Here is a 20,760-nt window from a genome sequence, read left to right as displayed (position 1 = left end):
CAAAACCCTTTTTAAGTGCTTCTTTTGCTACAGAAGCTCTGAAGATACACTAATCAATTCGAACAATAGCCACTATCACCATATAAGAGACTGGATGAATAACGGAAGTAAAAATTAGCAAACTGACATATACATACACTTTTTCCTTGTTGTTATGGCAAACACTTGGTTCCCAATCACCCATTAAAGTAATTTGCAGATTTTTATTAGGTAGAGGTTATAATTTCAGAACTTGATGGGAGAACTGGGGAGACTGCCTGTTGTGAAGTTCAAAGCAGTGCATCTATATATAAAAGCCTAAGTGACCTTTATGACCGAAAGACCAGTCGCTATGACATGCACTGACCACCAGGGGGCAGATACTCAATGCAGAAGTTGTCCCCTGGTGGTCAGTGCACTCCCACAGCCAACCTCCTGAAGCCCCTCCCCCTGCCAGTTTGGCTCCTATTGCTAAACCATTCGTAGAGACCTGCTTCTACATGGGGGTTTCATACTTAGCAGAGCAGCTTCCTCACTGCGATCTACTGAAAGTTAGCCCTCAACACGTGGGTTTGTCTCGCTGCCATCCTCGTGGTGGTGGCATGGCGGCAAGGGAAGAAGCGGGGGAGCAGGGAACCGCGTGATGGCGGGGCAAGACGGCAGCATTGGCTTCCGGTGTCCATTCCTTCTGCACCTGGCCCAGTAACCATTGCCTCCTCTCCTGACTCCACCAGGGCCCTCAGGCCCAGGCTGGGATGGGGAATCAGGTTGGATAGCAGCAGATGTGGCCTGTTTCCCAGGGGGCCTGAGGGCCAGCTCCCTCCCTGGAGCCAGGGGCCAACCTTCCACAGTCCCTCCCCTGGCTGGCCAACCTCCCGTGATCCCTCCCTTTGTCCCCTCCCCTGTGCACAAATTCATGCACCGGGCCTCTAGTTCAACTATGAGGGACACTGCAGAAAAATGCACACATGCTTAATATGCAGGGAAGACTCTGTTTAGGCTTGTCTATGTGTAAGTGTAAATCTTAGTGCTTAAAACAAAAGATTCCAATAAGAATAATACTTTAAAACCACACATACGTCAATACCTGTCATTGAATTAAATTTTAGCATTAGATGGGTAGCATTGGCATCATCATAATTTTACTCATATTTTTGAAGGAAAAGGGGAAGAATAACAATTCTTAGGGAATTCACCTTTTTCTTTCTTCCTAAAATAGAAACCCACTACCTATACGTGTCACTAATGGGTATGAGAATTACAGAAAATATTTCAAAGCCTTTTTATTCCCTTATTTCTTCTCATCCTCAGCGCTCTTGGTTGAGTTGTGCACCTTTATCAAACCATTGGTTTAGGCATTTGTCTCAAGTACACAAAATCTACCTATTTCATACCGATAAAATGTCTTTTTCCATGGATGTCACTAAATTGAACCTTCCAGTAAAAATGCTGTAACAACTCATTAAATGGCAGTTTTGAGCAAACATTCTCAACTTTTTTATTATTGATCACTTGATGTTGCACTCTTTATGCTGTATCCTAAACCAGAGGTAAAAATGGACATCAGGCTATAAGAATATTTAAGACCTTTTGTTTAAAACGTGTTTCTGTTTTCCAAGGCTAATGTTAAATTTGATGTAACTTTGCAAGCAAATGCTTACCATCTGTAGTTGGTATTTTTCTCCTGCTCCAGCCATTAATATGTTTTTTACATAAAAGAGTTGTCTCCAGTAATAAAAAATCTGTCTGAAGTAAGGTTATGTTAATAACGGTACTCCTGTGAAGCTATTTTTACAGTATAAATTTCAAATTTAATGCCGTTTATGTGACATGGAAAAAGCAAACATCAGGCACGCAGCAATTTCTACCCCTGCTGAAAATTCAGCTTTCTTTAATGTTTAAAGTGTCATGAATTGAATTTAATAGTTAGTTCTAGCTTCCTCCAAATCAGCTTATAACAGATGAAGCAGCCAAGCACAGCCCCCAAGTACTTGCAGTTATCAATCGGACCCTTCCTTCCCCATTTCCACTGATTTCCTTTGCCTTCCCAGGTCCTCAAAGTTAGGATCGCCAAGTTTGGTTTAGGATTACCGTATTTTTCGGACCATAAAACACACCGGACCATAAGACGCACCAGTTTTTAGAGAAGGGAAATGAAGAAAAAAAGATTCTGAAACAAACAGTGTCCTAAAATATTTTATGCACATAAACCCAACATCACAGTCATAAACACATGTAATCAACCCTGTAAAGTAAACAGCAGCATTTAGAACCATTTTAGAGCCGGGCAAGCACACAGAGACCACACAGAGCCGGGCAAGTAAAAAAACTTTCTTTTTTTACAGTATATGTGTAGGCTATATTTGGGCCATAAGACGCAGGGACTTTTTCCCCCCACTTCTGGGAAAAAGTGCGTCTTATGGTCCGAAAAATAAGGTAAGTCACATTCCAGGCCATTTTCTGTGACCCCTTTCCTGCCCCTTCACTGTAGATCTGGTCCCCAGTGATGATGAAAACTGAGGTCACATCCGAGACCCGTGTTTCCATGTCTGGGTTCCCCCATGCCACTCTCCTTGGCTCTTGCTTCTCAGCCTCTACCTTGGTATACCAAGATGGTAGTCCTTACCCACATCTCCTTCTACAGGATCTTACCTCACCTACTGCTCTAACATAGTGTCCTCGGCTCCATCGCTACAGATACTGATTCAACAGGTTGTGGTGGGGCCCATGAAATTTACATTTCTAATGCTGCTGGTGGGGAGAACCTACTTTGAAAACCACGGCCTTAAACGGGGGGGGAAGAACTTGGGCAGCTCTGTTTGTAATCGTTGAGCTCACCAAGAGGCAAATCACATTTTCTCCCCTTGGAACTTGAAATGGGGACACTGGGACACGGAGTTAGTGGTGGGCCGCCGGGCTGCGAGGTCACAGAGTTAGCAGCTGAGAAAGCCATTTTAAGCTGAAGGAGACAAACCAAAGAGGAAATGAGTGTGTAGAAAATACTAAAAAGCAGACGGAGAAAAGTGGAGATAAGAGACTTCCTAACCCCAAAGAGGGAGACAAAGAGAGTGATTGTCTGACAGATTTCCTGCCCACACTCCTGGCCCAGGTGTGCCTTCTGACAGTTTATTTCTAAGGGATCTCACTGTGCAGAGTGACCCCCTAACTTCCCCACCCCCACCCCCACCCCGACTTAGACAAGCTTACGTGCATCCCTGTCCCTTGCATTCACTTTGTCTCTAGTCGGAACACTGGGCCTGTTTCATCTTCAGGCCTGTTCTAAGCTCTTCCCCCAAAACCCTCCATCACCCGCCTTGCTCTGCTTGTGTTCTTCCCCAGAGCCGAGCCTTACCTGCAACCCAGCTGGTGGCTTGGATCCTCCCACCGAGGGGCCGCACTTCTAGAACCTAGAGTGATCCCATACATGTGGCTCAGGTGCTCTTGAAATATGGCTAGCGAGGTGCTGCAAGTATAAAATGCATATTGGATTTTGAAGACTTAGTATGGGAAAAAAGAAAGCAAAATATTTTAATTTTTTATGCTGATGACATTGAAATGATAATATATGGGATCTATTGGGTTAGATAAAAATATAATATTAAAGTTCATTTCCCCGTTTCTTTTTACTTTTTCTAATATGACTACTGGGAATTTTGAAACTACAACTGTGACTCTTGTACTCAATCATACTGTGGTGATCTAGAGGATGGTCCCACCCATCTACCTCCTTAATGTTTGCCACCAGTTGGATTCCCCATCTGTGGGCTCTGTGCTCTGCCCAGCACCAGACTTGCTCTGCATTGCTCTTTAGACCTTATCTTACCTACCCAGCCCTCCAACCAATTTCTATAGCTAAGTCGGTTCAACAGCAACTATCTCACCCCAGTGAGAATGGGAAGATATTCTTCAAAGGTAAGTTTAAGTTCTAAACTGCATCCCCTGCACCAGTAAGTGTGGCCTTACTTGAAAAATAGGGTCTTTGAAAATGCAACCAACTTAAGATGAGGCCAGTAGGGTAGGTCCTAATTCAATGTGACTGGTATCCCTATAATACCGTGTTTCCACGAAAATAAAACATCCTCCGAAAATAAGACCTACTTACAGGTTTCCTTCTGAGTGAAATATAAGGCATCCCCCCGAAAATAAGCCCCCCCCTAAACATGAGAGATTTGGTCCACTGATTCTGAAAGAAATGGAAGTCACAAGAAATTCACCAGGAAATTCAGGAATTGGATTGTTATGATAATGTTCCAGAAGATGATGACATGATTGTCATTGAATAAATGAATGAATTCTTGACACTATAGGATTCACAGTTTGTCTGGTTTGTGTTGACAACTACCGTACTACCGTACTGCATACAGGTAATAAATTTCCTTTATTTTCATTTAACAATAAATGTGTACCGTATTCTTCTTCATGGAAAAACAAGACATCCTCTGAAAATAAGACATAGCGCATCTTTTTTTTTTTTGTATCTTTTTTTTTTTTAAATCAATCTTTATTGTTCATATTATTACAAAGGTTCCTCATTTCTTCCCCCCTCCACCAGGTTCCCACCCCACCCTCCGCCCCCTCCCCATCCCCCATTGTCCTCCTCCATAGGTGCACAGTTTATGTTCAGTCTCTTCCTCCCTCCCTTTCCCCGATAGTAAATCCCTTTTCAGATAGTAAGCATTTTCTCATATCAATAATACCTCCACATGCCCAATGATACACTTCACACAAAAGACATTTCCAAATAGGTCAACCAGCCTCATCCAGGCCCCACCCAAGGCACTCACAGATCAACACCCCAGCGCTATACTAACTCAACACATCCAGATCTAAGCCTTCATCACTTGATTCAGCAGACCCTCAAGTTCCCGCAAAAGTTTCCAGCCATGTCTGAGAGGCAGCCGTGGGGCAGGGGCAGGCGAGGAGTGAGCTGTTCCGGGCCTGGCTGCTCCAGGCCTGGCCTCTGTTGCTCTGGTTCGTTCCACAACCAGCTGCTCCGGGTCTGGTCACTGCCGCTCCCGACCTAGTTGTTCTGGACTTGGCTGCTGCTGCTCCAGGCCTGGCAGCACCCGACCTGGCTGCTCCGGGCCTGGCCGCTCCCAGCCTGGCAGCCGCTGCTCCAGGCCTGGCCGCTCCCAGCCTGGCAGCCGCTGCTCCGGGCCTGGCCGCACCAGACCCTGCTGCTCCGGGCCTGGCCGCTCCCAGCCTGGCAGCTGCTGCTCCGGGCCTGGCCGCACCAGACCCTGCTGCTCCGGGCCTGGCCGTTCCCAGCCTGGCAGCGGCTGCTCCGGGCCTGGCCAACATAGCGCATCTTTAGGAGCAAAAATTAATATAAGACACTGTCTTATTTTCGGGGAAACAGGGTAAGAGGAAAACACCATGTGAAGACAGAGACACACAGGAAGAATGTCATGTGACAACAGAGACAGCGATGGGAGTGTGTAGCTGCAAGCCAAGGAACACCAAGGATTGCTGGCAGCCACCAGAAGCTAGGAAGACGCAAGGAAGGAATCTACCCAGGGTCCGAGAAAGCATAGTCTTGCCAACTCCTTAATTTTTAAGTTTAGACTTTCAGAACTATGGGGGCGGGGGGAAACTTCTGTTGTTTTCAGCCATCCTGTTTGTTATACTTCGTCACAGGGGCCCTCAGCAACTAATACAACCTCTAAGGCCCTTCCACGCTGTATTATTTTATACACAATACAAGTGATTTTCATTATTTGTTGCATCTACAATACTGTGCTTCTTAAATACTAGAGAACCCTATAAATCTAGCCATTTTTATGCCCCCATTTTCAAATGTCTTAAGTAGGCAGACTGCCCTGTTACATTGTGAATTATGAGTTAAAAGAGAATATAATTTGAAGAGCTTGCATATTTTCCAAAGCCAATTTGGTGATTTAAGCATGGAAGTATTACAATTAAATGTTTGAAAAGTTATCTGTGCATGGTTCGCTGTAAGCTGATATCATGAAACAACACATCTTTTCAGGATGAGGTAGCAGCCCCAGCCCCCGCGGGAAAGGGAGCGGGCGCATCACTCAACTGCAACTACTTTGGACAACTGAGCAACATGAGCAGGCACAAAAAAATAGTCATGTCCAATCATCTTCAAAATGAAAACTGTAGTAGCTACAACACGATTCTCTAAGGGCAGGATGGGAGGAGATGTGGAAATACTTGTATGATGCAGTCTTCATGGGTAATGCAGAGAATATGGGCCAAAATGAGATCAACATGGCTCATGAGCCAATGGGTCAATGTCAACCATCGCTTAAAAACTTTCAATGGCTGCTCATTGCCTTTGGCAGCCAATCCAAACAGCCTTAATGACATAAAGGAATGTTCATGATTTAAATATATAAACTTTCAAAAAGCAGAAAACAAAAATGTATGTGGAGAATGATCCCAATTTTTAAATAAATATACTTATGCATTCATTCAAAATGATGTTTACTAAGCATATGTTAGCTGTTGAGTACAGCTAACTAGTGGAGGAAAATAACCAACAAGAAAAGAATGCAAAAAAAAAAAAAAAAAAAAAAAAAAAAAAAAGAATACATAAAATACAAAGGGTAAGGCAGTATCATCTGTTGCTTCCTAGAGTGCATTTTCAATGTTTAAGTCAAATCAATCCCATTAATTCTCCAAAGTTTAACTGAAATGTTAAGAAAGATTTTTACCTCGCCCTAGCTGGTTTGGTTTAGTGGATAGAGTGTCGGCGTGTGGACTGAAGAGTCCTGGTTTCGATTCTGGGTTACAGGCTCGATCCCTAGTAGGGGGCGTGCAGGAGGCAGCTGATCAAGGATTCTCTCTCATCATTGATGCTTCTATCTCTTTCCCTCTCCCTTCCTCTCTGAAATCAATTAAAAGACATACAACTGATATTAGTGATACTCTTTTTCATTATTATAGATGAGAAAATAAAGTTCAAAGAGATTAAAGTAACTTGCCCAAGGTCACACAACTAACAAGTAAAAAAGGCTGGATTCAGTTCCAGGTCTGAGACTATAGTGTGTAATTCCTCCACCAACACACAAAAGGGCTATTATAGAGCTGAAGATATTAGGGAAGAGCAGAATAGCTCCAAAGGTGGCCTCACAATCAAGTAAAATTGAGCCAGGTATTAAACCTGTGATGTGACCAGACCTCCCCCAACAGGTCGGAGCCTTTGCTATTCACCAAACAACCTCAGAAATCCGTGTGTAAAACACAGTGAAATTACATTCAGTTCACAATTATATGTGTCATCTATGTGAACTGGGCTCTGGGCTCAGATGGACTCGCCCGTACATCTTTGGTTATCTGCCAGTTAGCTAGCAGATCAACTGGGGACTGGCTGGTCTAAGAAGGCCTCAGGTAGGTGGCTTCCCTTCACTCCACGTGGTCTCTCATCCTCCAGCAGAGTGTCAAGAAGGAGAGTGAAAATATGCAAGGACTCCTGAGAACTAGCTCAGATCTAGGAAGAGTTTCTTTTTGACTAGGGACTGAGGTGAAAAAAGATTTTCTTCCCTCATCATACAGAAAGATTGATGCTATAACACTTGAGCGACAACACTATGCCCCATTCCCAGGTTTGTAGTTCAAATAAATTGGCCTATTTTATGGCCAACGTATTATGTAGGCTCTCAGATGACAAAAACTCTTACCTAGACATGGCAGATAATATCCAAAGGTGGGTCATGGGTTTAGCATAGAGTGTTAGAAAAGCAGCACTGTAGTCAATGGATTGGGGCTGAGATAAGAAAACATGAGGAGAGCATCTGAAAACCAAATATTTAAACCCAAAGACAAAATTGCGCCATCAATTTGTGTCACCTGCCCCCAAAAAACATTCCATATGATAATAAAGAGACCAGAGCCATATTTTCTACTATCCTGGTAAATATAAGTAATACCTTCATTCATCAAATATTGTTTGTACCAAACTCTGTCAAATGTGAGATGAATTAAATTCTTATTTATTAAGTTGCTATCTTTTAAAATATCCTTCAGAAGGGCTTCTGTTATCTTTATAGCAACCAAGAAAGTTTTCCCTAATATCAGAATTGCTTTATGTGCAATATTATCAAAACATGTGGTCTAATCTTTCTGAAAATATTAATATCTTTTTTCTGAATTCATTCACTGCTATCATTAACAGTTTAAATCTATGGCTGGTATGTAAGCATTTCAAACATTTCCTTAATTTCTAAGGAAAGGTAGTGAGCACAAGCAAGTTGTATTTCATCTTATGAACCCATTCAGAAATTTACAGTCTAGGTCTGAGCTTAGACATCATGGAGCTTGGCCCGCAGCGTTTCTGAAAGTGGAATTTGGCTCATGCGAATTCTCATAACAAAAGAGGAATTGCCAAAACAAGCAACTTCCTCTGCATACAGGTGAAATAATATTCTTACAGAGTAAATCCTCATAATGTGAAAATATACAAAGCTCACTAAACGTTCTCTAAAATAGTTTCCCATAGAACCGAAGCCATGAATAGCGATTGAGTCACTGCTATAGAGGGAAGTCCTCTCCTGCTTCATTATGCGGGAGAGACAAGAAAGAACTCAGGCACACCAAGGTGTAATCATCCTCTGGCAGAGCCTGAAAGAAGAGGTTCTATTGGCTTGAATTATCTCCGCTTCTGCAGCTTGAGAAGAGGCACAGATACAGAAAATGTTCATGAATATGAATATAGAAAATATATAGAATATAGAAATACAGAAAATAAAAACAAAAGATATTTACTGTATTATTTAATGTTCACTGTGAACTTCCTTGTTGAAAACAGCAATTTCTAATGTGCCATTCATGATTATGTTACAGCTAAGCAATTTATGATGTATTCAATTAATAGATGGCCATATGGACCATTAAAAGATGGCCACATGGGCCATTAAACTACATTAATACACTGAAATGTATATTTGTAATAAAGTTATAAAATGTATATTTGTGACAGAAATCGGGGAGAATTCAAGATGGCTGCTCGGGTAGGCAACTAGCCGCAGCCGCACACAACAATTTTAATAAAATACAACTAAAATATAAAATGGACATTACCCAGCCGGGACCGGTTTGGCTCAGTGGATAGAGCGTCGGCCTGTGGACTGAAAGGTCCCGGGTTCGATTCCGGTCAAGGGCATGTACCTTGGTTGCGGGCACATCCCCAGTAGGGGGTGTGCAAGAGGCAACTGATCGATGATTCTCTCTCATCGATGTTTCTAACTCTCTATCCCTCTCTCTTCCTCCCTGTAAAAAATCAATAAAATATAAAAAAAAAAAAAAAAAAAAAAAAATGGACATTACCCAGAACTACAGGAAAGTCGACTGACTGGAAATCCTACAACAAGAAGCAAGGAGAAAACCAGAAGGAAGCACGGAGGAGCTGTAAAAGCCTAAGGTACGGAGACACGCGGCGCACGCGAAGAGGACGGAGCCGGAGAGGAGGGAGGCCAAGTGCCTGGCGGGCGTTCCCTAGCGGAAAGGAGATAAAACTCCGACTGTGCTGGGCCCCTGACTGCTCTGAACCCCAGTTCTGGGCCAGACCCCGGGGACTCAGGCTCAGCCATAGGGAGCTGGGCTGTAAGTCGGAACCCCGGGGTAGCGGAGAAAGGAGGTCCCGGAGGCGCGCACACTGCCCCCAGAGAAGGGACGGTCGGCTGTGCCGCGGGATTGCCCTGACGGGAAGGAGACTGGGGCTCCAGACTGCTGTGAACGCCACCTCCAACTCCACTTCCAACTGAACTGAACCCCAATACGGGGCTCATTGTGGGAGAGCATAGACTGTTTGGCAGCAGGCGAAAATCGAGGGCACCTTTCTCTCAGAGGCGCCGGCAGCGAGCACTGAAGGACCCGCATAGGGCGGGGCTGACGGAAGCCAAAGCTGCAGGCTCCACCCTGAAACCCCGTCCCATCTGTAACTGCGAAATGCGACAACAAAATAGATCACAAACAAAAGAAATGGAGGACAAAAAGCGTCTGGATATAGAGTTCAAATCTACGCTTATAAGGTTTTTCAAGAATTTCCTAGAAAAGATGGATAAGGCCTATGAGGATATGAAAAGAGATCAACTAGAATTAATAAGGAGTCAACAAGAAATGATAAGGGATCAACAAGAAATAAAGAATACATTGTCTGAAATAAAAAATATTCTACAGAGTCCTAAAAACAGAAGGGAAGATCGCAAGAATCAAGTCAAAGATTTGGAACATAAAGAGCCAGAAGACACTCCTCCACAGAAGCTAGAAGGCAAGAGAATCCAGAAAATTGAAGATAATGTAAGAAACCTCTGGGACAACTTCAAGCGAACCAACATCAGAATTATGGGGGTTCCAGAAGATGAGAGAGAGCAAGATATCGAAAACATACTGAAAGAAATAGTGACAGAAAACTTCCCCCACCTGGTGAAAGAATTTGACTTACAAGTCCAGGAAGCGCACAGAACTCCAAACAAAAGGAATCCAAAGAGGACCACACCGAGACACATCATTATTAAAATTCCAAGAGCAAAAGATAAAGAGAGAATACTAAAAGAAGCAAGAGCAAAGAAGGTAGTAACTTATAAAGGAGCACCTATACGATTGTCAGCTGACTTCTCAACAGAAACCATGCAGGCCAGAAGGGAATGGCAAGAAATATTCAAGGTGATGAATAGCAAGAACCTACAGCCAAAAATAAGCTACCCAGCAAAGCTATCACTCAGAATCGAAGGCCAGATAAAGAGCTTCACTAATAAAAAAAAGCTAAAGGAGTTCATCACCACCAAACCAGAATTATATGAATTGCTGAAGGGGGTTCTTTCAGAAGAGAAAGTAAACAAAGATAAAAATTATGAACAACAAATACGTAATTATCAACAAGTGAATCTAAAAACCAAGGAAATTAAAAAAATCTGATGAACAATATTAACTGTTGAATATAATAGAATCAGAGGTATGGAAGGGGAGTGAACTGACGATTCTTGGGGAAAAGGGGAGAGGGGGGCGTGGGAAGAGACTGAACATAAACTGTGCACCTATGGATGAGGACAATGGGGAGAGGGGAAAGGGCAGAGGGTGGGGTGGGAACCTGGTGGAGGAGAGCAATGGTGGGGGGGGGGGGGAAGGAACATTTGTAATAATATGAAAAATAAAAACTTATTAAAAAAAAAAAAAAAAGAAAAAGAAATCAATGAAATTGAGAATAAGAAGAAGAAAAAACCTTAACCCTAACCCTAAACCCAATAAACCCAAAAGTTGGTTCTTTGAAAAGGTCACTATAACTAGTAGACTCTAGCCAAACTGACCAACTAAGAGAGAAGACACCAAAAAAAAAATAAAAATGTATATTTGTAATAAAGTTATAAAACGTTTGAGTTAGGCATCATTGATTAGGTTTTACACACTGACTTAGGAGGGTGTTTTTAACTTCTTTGTTAGTAGTAAGTATTAGCAAAGAAGTTAAAAATACATGACCTAGTGGAGTGATTCTGTTTAGAATAAAAAGGTTGTATTCCAGCAAGAAAGTTTAAACTATCTGACTATCTAATCATATAGGATCAGTTAAATAAATGATAGCACCTTCATATTATAGAATGCTGACAGCCATTAAAATATTATAGAAATGTATTTTTAAATATAAGATACATAGCATATATAATATATAAATATATTAGTCATATGTCTATTTCTTCACTTAATTGTAGCCAAAAGACCAAGAAGTAATTATATGTCTACTTCTTGACATGGGAAAATACTTTGGCATGCTGTCAAATGAAAAAAGCTTTATTTATTTATTTATTTTAATATATTTTATTGATTTTGTACAGAGAGGAAGGGAGAGAGATAGAGAGTTAGAAATATCGATGAGAGAGAGTCATCAATCAGCTGCCTCTTGCACACCCCCTACTGGGGATATGCCCGCAACCAAGGTACACAGCCTTGACCGGAATCGAACCCAGGACCCTTCAGTCCCCAAGCCGACGCTCTATCCATTGAGCCAAACCGGTCTCGGCCTGAAAAAAGCTTTATAACATTACTGTATAAATTCATTTATTAACAGAAAAATAAAATATACATGCATATTTAAACATCTTAAAAGAAACACATCAAACATGTAACTAGAAGTTATTTCTAGATAATGGGGATTTCTATTTCTTCTTCTTTCATATATTTGTGTTTTCCACTTTCTACAATGAGCCTCTATTACATGTAATAACACAGTAAAAATATTGGGTTTCAGCACACTAAAATTATACAAATAAAAAAATGAAAAAAATGCACCAAATGTCAACAATGATTACCACTAGATGACGGCATCATATGGGATTTTCATTTTCTTCTTTAACCTTGATGTTTTCTTAATTTTTCACAAAGGGCATATATTAAGATCATACTATATATTACTGATGTATATAATCTCACTACATATTGAACAAAGGGGCAGGGGAAAAGAAAAGGTTACATAGTTAGGAGAAAGGTCCTTTCAATAAACTAAAAATAAAAACTTCTGCATTATCATCAATTGCTATAAATTCTTTCTTCAGAAATGTCTGATTTTCAGTAGCAGGATCCCTACATAAGCTGATAAAGGTATAATTTGCAAATACTGTGACACCTTTATCTTGGTCCAAATGGTGGTGGGATTCCCTGACTCCACACTGCCCCCTTCCTGTAGTCATAGCATCTTCCTCTGAGATAAGAACAGCCCTATGTCAAATTCAAGAGAGTAACTGGAGCTTAAGAGGGGCTCCTTGGGTAACTTGGGTTCAAACAATCAATTGCTCAAGTACGACTTGAGGGAGATGTGAATCAACAGCAGCTCATGTGGAAATAACTTCAGGATCTTAACTGACAATGGGCTCAGCATGAGTCATTCCAGTGGCATGGACCTTAGCTGAATTCAGAGCAGTATTCCACTGGGAACGAGAGTCATTAAGGTCCCCCTCTACTTGTAGCCCAGCAGCCTACACTACAGCAGTACTTTGGATGCTGTACCGAACAAAGGACCAGGGGTAATGGAATAAAAAATGTAGAGGGGGGGTGGTGGCTGGCTGTTTTTTTCAGTGGTTAGAGCATCAGCCCTTGGACCAAAGGGTCGTGGGTTCAATTCCCAGTCAAGGGCACATGCCTCAGTTGCGGGCATGCAGGGGGCAACCAGTCAATGTGTTTCTCTCACATCAATGTTTCTCTTTGTCTCTCCTCCCTCCTTTTTCTCCACTCTCTTTTAAAAAAAAATCAATGAGGAAATCAGGTGAGGATAAAAGAAATTAAAATGCTGAGGGGCTTCAAGTCATGTCTCATGAAGAATGCCTGAAAAAGCTGAGAAAGAAACCGAGAGAAACACATCAGCTGCCTTAAAATAATACGTGCAGGTGAATTAAACTTGTTCATACGGTTTTACAGGAGGAACTATGACCAGTGTACTAGCATTGGAATTCTATGGAGACAGACCTTGAGATAGAGGAAGGCTTGTTTAGTAGTTTGAATGAGCAGAAGATATACTGACCTTGAAACCTGCTCCACAAAGTGTGGTCCATGGAACCACCGTGTGGAATAATGGGGAAGCCCATTAGAAAAGTGCTGGATCTCAGGACCAGTCTAGACCTAAATCAAAATGTGCAGATTAAAAAAAAAAAAAAATGGCCAGGCAACTCAAATGCACATTATCACACAGACATGATTGATTTTTAAAAAATATTTTTATTGATTTTAGAAAGGGAGAGACAGAAACATCAATGATAAGAGAGAATCATCAATTGGCTCCCTTTTGCTCAACCCACACTGAATGAGCCTGCAACCAGGGCATGTGCCCTGACCTGGAATTGAACTGTGGCCTCCTGGCTCATAGTTTGACATTCAACTACTGAGCCATCCTAGCAGGGCTATGTAATCATATTTATCCATTTGTTATTTTATGGATTCTGGACTTAGTATCATACTTGGACAACATTTTCATTTATAAAATAAAACAATATTCTTCAATAGAATTTTCAAGTACTTTTATAGTTCCTTTTTTGTGTGTGTGTGTTTTTTTTATTTTGTGGTGTTTTGTTTTGGTTTGATTTGGTTTTGGACATCTAAATATTTAGTGCATATGAAATTGATCCCAGTAAAAGATATGAATTTAAGTATTTTCCCCCAAATGGCTATTTAATTGTCCCCAACATTATTTTTTTTAATTATCTATATTTTCCACTAATTTATACACTGTTATCCTACCTTAAATTTCACTGGCAACATTAAAATGATAGTTTCTTTATTTGAATGTTAAAAAATACTGGGTGTAGGCACTTTGTTTCATCCCCTTTCTCCCCTGATACTTTATTAAATCGATATCAGGAACACCTTCAAGATTATGTCAAAACGCAGGGGAAATGCTTCTGATGCAAATGACAAGTGGAAAAGGAACGAGAGAAACTTTATGCAAATGGAGAATGACCACACTGAGAAAGCATGTGCAGCAAAGAGTCACATGAGCAACACACCAGGAGGAGAATAATGGTTTTGTCGAGATGAGAGACGAGAGATTCCCCCTACATTTTTCTTCTGAACTTTCTGTAAGGTGGTGGTATCGGCATAATTTCTAAATATATTTTTTAATAATGGCCGATTGTCCACATGGGTTTTTCCCCCCCTCTGAAGAACTCACTAATATGATAGTAAAGAAATAAAAATATTATAAACTACAGAGAGAGAGAGATGGGGAAGAGGAAGATCTCATGGTTGAAAAATTCCAACACGTTTTGGGAGAGGGCACGCTCATGGAGGAGTGGTAACAGACACCACAGCGCCGTGAAGGCACCAGAAGACGCTGGGTGGGGTGGTGATTAAAATAAAACATGTCACTTAGGGACAGGACTCCAGACTCCCCTCCTAGGACACATCTCTGACTCACTGTGTGTGCCCTCGAGCCAAGACACTGAGAAGCGCTCTTGCCTCTTCCCCCAACTGAACAAGGAACACTTGTATTTAACATCTCTAGCTTCCACTTGGGGCTGCGGGGCGGTTAATTACTGTGTGAGAACGTATGTGAGCTGGTGGAATAAAAGGCCCAATAGGCAGGAGGAGGGTTATTACCAGTCAAGTAACCCTTTAAGTCCTGGGATCGTCTCATGCAGCCAGAGGGTCAGCACTCGGGTTTCTACCTGGGCAGCGGCAGGTGCAGCTTCACGCAGACTTGGCCAAATGCTCGCATCGCTGTGAGAACAAGGCAGCCTGGCCACCCGTGCAGCTCTGAAGGGGTGTGAGGCTCCCAGCTGGGACACCAGCCCAGGCACATCCTTATGCTCCCTATAGAGCCAGTCACATGTCCTCCTTGGTCTCCCACTCAGTACCCTTATTTATCCCCAGATCTGGGGCCCTGTCTTAAACTCTCATCTAGAGACCCTCATGGCCCTGCCTTGCTCCTACTTATCAGGACAAGTTCAGACCTAGCTGGTTTGGCCCAGTGGATAGACCATCAGCCTGCGACCAAAGGGTCCCCAGGTTTGATTCCAGTCAAGGGCATGTATTTTAGTTGCAGGCTCCTCCCCAGCCCAGGTCCTGGTTGGGGCATGTTCAGGAGGCAACCAATCCATGTGTTTTCTCTCACATCGATGTTTCTCTCTGTCTTCCCCTCATCCACTCTCCCTAAAAATCAATGGAAAAATATTCTTGGGTGAAGATTAACTGCAACAGCAAAAAAGGCAAGTCCAGTCTCCATGAATTGGGAGTTCCAATGCCCTAGGGTTGCTGCTCAGAATGCAATGGTCTTGTCAAGATACAGAAATGTGGTACAATTCCATTATCTCTAGTAAAATGATAGTGTTGACAGTTATATCCACTCAGGAGTGCAACGTGCATACACACACACACACACATAAACACACACACACACACACACACACACACACACACCTGACTTCAAGAACTTTCTGGTGGGTTTAGATACAGTCTCTTTTCTGTGGCTTGAAAACCAAATAGAGTTAAAACTATTCAGTCATTCATTCCATCAATTGTCTCTATTCTTTCTTTGAGAAAATGAATTCTTAGCCCAGAAACACAGCTTTTTTTTTTCTTTGCTTTTTTGTTTTGTTTTGTTTTGTTTTTTTCAGAAACACAGCTTTAAAGACCATAATAATCACTTATTGAAATTCCACTCTCTGGGTCAGTCCCTGTCCCAGACCCTATGAGGAAAAAAAAAAAAAAAAAGAGAGAGAGAGAGAGAGAGAAAGAAAGAAATACAACTCCGATCTCAGAGTCAGCCAGACTATTCATAGATCTTTTAAAGATCTAAGCATTCTTTTCTCGAGAAAAGCAGGAACCACGTCTGTCCTATTCGCTGCTGCATATTACGTCCATTCATCAAGTAAATATTTACTGAGCACCGCTGTGTGCCAGGTCCTAATTCAAGCTCCGGAGCTTCAACAATGAACAAAGTATCTGTTTTCGCGGAGCTCAGACTCCAGTAAGAGAAACAGGCAATAAATAAACGAACAAACAAGCCCACAGTGTGGGAGGCAGGGACAAGTGCTTAAGGAAAGTGAAGAGGGTGAGGGACAAGAGAGGTAGGGGATGTCATTTCACACAGGTTCCTCAGGGGAAGTCGCTCTGATAAAGAGATGTTCAGGCAGAGACTTGAATCAGGCGAGAGAGTGGGCTGCAGGGATATCTGGGCATAGATGGAGCTGTCAGTGCAAAGTCCTTGAGGAACAGCCCACGCTGATATGTTGGAGAACAGTAATGAGGAAAGTGAGCCCGGCGGGAGCTGCTCAGTGGGCTGAGTGTTCTCCTGTGAACCGAAAGGTTGCCAGTTCACCCTGGTCAGGGCACCGAGGTTGTGGGTTTGATCCCGAGTTGGGGCATATAGGGAAGACAACCAGTCTCTTCTCTTCTCTTCTCTTCTCTTCTCTTCTCTTCTCTTCTCTTCTCTTCTCTTCTCTTCTCTTCTCTTCTCTTCTCTTCTCTTCTCTCCCCTCCCCTCCCCTCCCCTCCCCCCCCTCCCCTCCCCTCCCCTCCTCTCCCCTCCCCTCCCCTCCCTCCCTCCCTCCCTCCCTCCCTCCCTCCCTGTTCTTGGGTGAGGATTAAAAAAAAAAGACTGGGGTGAGCAAAGTTGGGGTTCAGCTGGAAATGGGGGTTGGAGAGAGAGAGTGGCATTATCATGCAGGACAAGGGCTTTGTGTAAGCTTCTAAAGGAAATATAGCACATGTAGAGAAAAGCACACACATCATAAATGTACAACCCAATGAATTTTCACCCCCCGGACCACCTACTGAACTATCCATCCCAGCTGAGCTATGGAGTCTCTCCGGCCCCCTCTGTCGTTATCCCCCAAGGATAACTGCTGTTTGAATGCCTATTACCACAATTAATCTTACCTGTTTTTGAACTTCATGTAAATGGAATCATACAGTATTACCCTTTGGTGTCTGGCTTTATTTGCTTAATGTTTTGTTTGTGAGATTACTTTATGTCTTCGGGTACAGTCATTGCTTTTTTCCCCCCCTTCTCATTATTGTGTAGTGTTGCACTGTTTAAATAAACCACAATTTATCTCTCCATTCTACCACTGATGAACATTTAAATTTCTTTCAATTCAGGGGCTATTTCTTTTCTTTTTGGCTTGTTTTTATGTTTTTATTGATTTCAGAGAGGAAGGAAGAAGGAGAGAGAGATAGAAACATCCACAATGAGAGAGCATCATGGATTGGCTACCTCCAGCAAGTCTCCCACTGGGGATTGTGCCCACAACCCAGGCATGTGCCCTCGACCAGAATCGAACCTGGGACCCTTGGGTTCGCAAGCCAACGCTCTATCCACTGAACCAAACCAGCCAGGGCAAGTTAGACCTTTTTTAAGATTACATTTTTAAAATGTTCACATGAAATGAAACCCAAGCTCGTCGGTGCCAGCATGAAAAGCATGACTCCAAATCGATATCTGTAGCCAGGACCACTACTCTGAACCACAGAGTCATGACTCAAAGCCTACCCAACAACTCCATGTGGACGTCTAACGGGCACCTCCAGCTTCCTATGGCCAAAGCCAAGTCCTCTGACAGGGTTCCCATCTTAACTGATGGCAGCACGCTTCTGTTTGCTTGGACTGAAAACGCTGGTGCTATTGGTGTTATCTTTATGTCCTTGTATTTTCCCTATCAGCAGACTCCGTGAGCTCTATCTTCAGAATATGCTGGAGCCACTGCTCATCACACCCCTGCCACTACCTTTCTGGGCCACCATTATCTGGCCTTCACATCCTGTCCTCGCCTCTTCAGGCTACTACCGTGTTTCCCCGAAAATAAGACATCCTCCGAAAATAAGACCTAGCACATGGAAAGATAAGACATACCCTGAAAATAAGACCTAGCGCAACTTTGGGAGAAAAAATTAATATAAGACACTGTCTTATTTTCGGGGAAACAGGGTACTATCTGTACGGTTTCTCCAGAGATCCTGTTGAAGCATAAATCAGATCCTGACCCTTCTCTGTTTAAACACTGGGTGAACACCGAAGTCCACACTACACTCAGAGCATGCTATGGCTCCCTAACCTCTCTGACATGAACCCCTTTACTTGCCTCTTCTTTAGCCACACAGGCCTGCCTCCTGTTCACCACAGTCCCACCGCAGGGCCTCTGCACCCGCAGTCCCCTCTGCCTAGAATGGCCTTCTCCCACTGCTCGCTCCCTTGCTTCCTTCAGATCTTTACTCAAAATGTCCTTTCCTGCCCAGCTGGCCTGGCTCAGTGGTTGAGCATCGATCTATGAACCAGGAGGCCACAGTTTGATTCCTGGTCAGGGCACATGCCCGGATTGTGGGCTTAATCCCCGGTGGCAGCTGATCAATGGTTCTCTCCCATAATCAATCTCTCTCTCTCTCCCTCTCTCTCTCTCTCTCTCCCCCCCCCCCCGCCTTCCTCTCTGAAATCAATAAAAACATATTTAAAGCAAATATTTCCTCTCCCAGCAAGGATGCCTCCAGCCGCCTTGTTTAGCGTTCCCTGCTCCCGCCCATCCCCAACATTTTGTATTTGTTCCCCCGGCTTTGTTTTCTCAGCTTAGCATCTATCCCTATCTCCCATGCCATCATGTTTTATGTTTTTTTATCTTATTTATCAGCGGTCCTTCCCCGTGAGCGTAATGGCGGTGAGGACGTTCATTTTTATGTTTTGATGTTTACCTCCGCAGCCCGGCATTGAGAACAGGGCGTGGCACGTCGTAGGTACAATAAATATTTATGGCACGCAGGAACGGATGGCCGGACGGCTGGGTCCTCGCCCTGGACCCTATGCTCGTTGCCTGTGCCTGAGCAGCGGTGTTTCTCGCACCTCCAGCGAGTCCGTGCTGCCCATGGAAACATGCTCCTTCCATGCTCCCTTTCCTGGCGTGCAGGGACTTGGGAAAGCGGAGATGCTGATGGGTATCTCCGGCCGGGGAGGAAGATGGGATTAGGAACCAGAAATGAGAGGAAGGATGTCTCCGCCCGGCTGCTCCCAGCACCAGAGACGGATCCGCCTGGCCAGCCGCCTGCTCCCAGAAACAGGATGTGTCCCGAGAGGAAGTGACTGCAGACACGGGGCGGGCGGGGGAGCACGCCGTGCCTGAGACAGAGCACTGGAGGCCAGTCATCCTGGAGCCTTCCAAGGGTCCATTCCTGGGGGATGAGTAAATTCCGCTGCACGGTCCCGGGTGACTCAGCCTGCACCTCGGGGAATTCGCCGCCCATCCCTAAGACAGAGCGGACAGGTGTTTCCTCTGCGGGGGTCCCAGCGTGGGGGGCTGGACGCTGACAGGGAGAGGATGCTGGTGCCAGGCCCACAGCCAGCTCAGGAGGGCTGAGAGAATACCCTGCGCCTGTGCCAGCGTCCTCCGGGGCGATGTGGATGAGGACGTGAGCACTGGACATCAGGTCTTTTTCTTTTTCTTTCTTTCTTTCTTTCTTTCTTTCTTTTTTTTTTTTTGAATATATTTCATTGACTTTTTGCAGAGAGGAAGGGAGGGGAATAGAGAGCCAGAAACATAGACCAGCTGCCTCCTGCACGCCCCCTACCGGGGATGTGCCCGCAACCAAAGTACATGCCCTTGACCAGAATGAACCTGGGACCTTTCAGTCCGAAGACAGACACTCTATCCACTGAGCCAAACCGGTTTCAGCAGGTCCTTTTTCTTCTTATTGATTTCATAGAGGAAGGGAGAGGGAGAGAGAGATAGAAACAGTGATGAGAGAGAATCATTGATGGACTGCCTCCTGCACACCCCACAGTGGGGATTGAGCTTGCAACCCAGCCCTGTGCCCTGATGGGGAATCAAACTTCAACCCCTTGGTTCGTAGGTGGATGCTCACCACTGAGCCACACTGGCTGGGCAAGGCAGCAGGTCTTAACGCCGCCGCCGTGCCTGCTGCTGCCGAGAGGAGTACCCAGGGCCAGGGAGAGAGGAGAGCGCCTGTGTTTAAGGCTCCGCAGGAACTGTCAGAGGGAGTGCTTTCTGGCAGGTCGTCTGGCCAGTCTTGTCTTCCTTGGTTGAGGTCCGAGGGTAGATGGCGTAGAAAGCTATTGCCTGGGGCTCTCTAGTGTCAGGTACCTTCCCCAGGAGTGGGCAAGGCAGTGAGCGTGGCCTGCCATCCCCGGGGCCTCACACGCAGGCATCCCAGCAGGGGGCTCTCCCAGCTTTATGGAGCGTCTCCAGCCTCAACACCGCGGAGGCAGGGCCTGACCAGAGTCTCCTTTCGCAGCAGAAGTGAGAGAGACAGTGCCTCCAGACTCTCCACAGCGGCTCTGCTTTGTGGCTCTGAGACGTGGACTCTGCATTTTGGCCAATAGGCATTAATGTCATC

This window comes from Pipistrellus hanaki (assembly GCF_964339955.1).
Source record: "Pipistrellus hanaki genome assembly, chromosome: 16".
Lineage (NCBI taxonomy): Eukaryota > Metazoa > Chordata > Mammalia > Chiroptera > Vespertilionidae > Pipistrellus > Pipistrellus hanaki.
This window is presented reverse-complemented; position numbering follows the sequence as displayed.